The sequence below is a fragment of the Coenobita brevimanus genome, chromosome 7 (genome assembly GCF_032717465.1).
Source record: "Coenobita brevimanus isolate Jiangsu-jjx chromosome 7, ASM3271746v2, whole genome shotgun sequence".
NCBI lineage: Eukaryota > Metazoa > Arthropoda > Malacostraca > Decapoda > Coenobitidae > Coenobita > Coenobita brevimanus.
In genome coordinates this window covers 7,949,894-7,951,436 of record NC_136960.1, presented here as the reverse complement: position 1 = coordinate 7,951,436, position 1,543 = coordinate 7,949,894, and positions in this window count along the sequence as shown.

Below are 1,543 nucleotides of genomic sequence, written 5' to 3'. Positions count from 1 at the left end.
CTATCAATATAAGGAAGAGAATGAAGCATTAATTCTGTAGGGGAAACACTGCTAAATCACACTGAATAATTCAGGGCTGAACATAATAACCTATACAGTAATAACGAAACCTATAGTAACTTACCGACACCTTGGGAATGGTGACCGTATCCTTACTGATACTCCCCAGTTAAAAATGTTTTTCTGGACACCTGTACTAGACCAACGTCAGGGACAGATTGGGCCCTCGGTGCTAGTATGACTAAGCATGTTGCCTTCGACAATATTGCATGTGACCTAAAACTGTACATGTGACAGTGTATTAAGTGTATACACAAGTAAAACGCCCTAACATAGGCATTTACTTCGCGTAAATCAGAGAAATTTGCAAATAAAGGAAAAATCCGTATTTTCCGTGGCACAGATAAGTGACGTCACACTCATCCGTATGTCATCGATGCACAGTTAAATGGCACTCCTGCTGGCAACCCCCACGCATGCGCCGTAGGGGGCGGACAGTCCGGACAGGGGAACAGGTTAGGTTAGGTTAGGTTTTTGATGGCATGAGCTCAGCTAGGCCACCACACAGAACACTCCAAAGTCACACTAAACATTAGCAAAGCCTTCGATGCCATCCCCCGCCACAACCTCACAAACAAAATATTCAACACAAACATGCACAATAACACAAAAAGATGGCTGGCAAACTACTTAGCAGGCAGATGTGCACATGTAACATTGCCGGTCAGTCTTTGAACATCAGAAACTTCACAAATGGCGTCCCCCAAGGATCTGTTCTGTCTCCTACACTCTTTAACCTATACATGAACGACATACCCACACCCTACACACCACAGATACACATAGCTTCCTATACAGATGACATTACACACCAAAACGCAAACACAGCTGCACACATCCTCCAACCTTACCTCAACACACTATACGAATGGTTCACCACAAACAAGCTCAAACTATCCCCAGCCAAATCTACAGTGACCCTTCTCACAAACTGGACAGCAGAACAGTCACATTCCACACCTCACCATAAACAACACTCCCCTATCACACACAAACACACACCCAAAATCCTTGGTGTAACATACAATACATCAATGTCATTTAAACAACACATCACAAACATTAAAAATAAAATAACACCAAGACTCAATGCCTTGATGTCACTTGCCCATACAACATTTGGACACAACAAAGAAACCACCACCACAGTATACAAACAATATATACATTCAGTGATGAATTATGCAAGCCCTGCTAGGGCTCCTAACCTCACTAAAACACATTAAAACATTCTACAGATCATACAGACCAAGGCCCTAAAAATAATCACAGGCTGCACAGCTACTACACCCAAGGACCACCTACATCAAGAAACCAATGTCCTCAAAGTCAAGGATCACCTAGACATGAGAGGCACCCAAATTCTCGCTGCTGCCTCCACAAACCCACAATATCCACTACACTACATGGCAGCACATCCACAAACACACCAAGGAACATCAAAACAACACCTAGCACACGATATCATACACAAATACTGTCA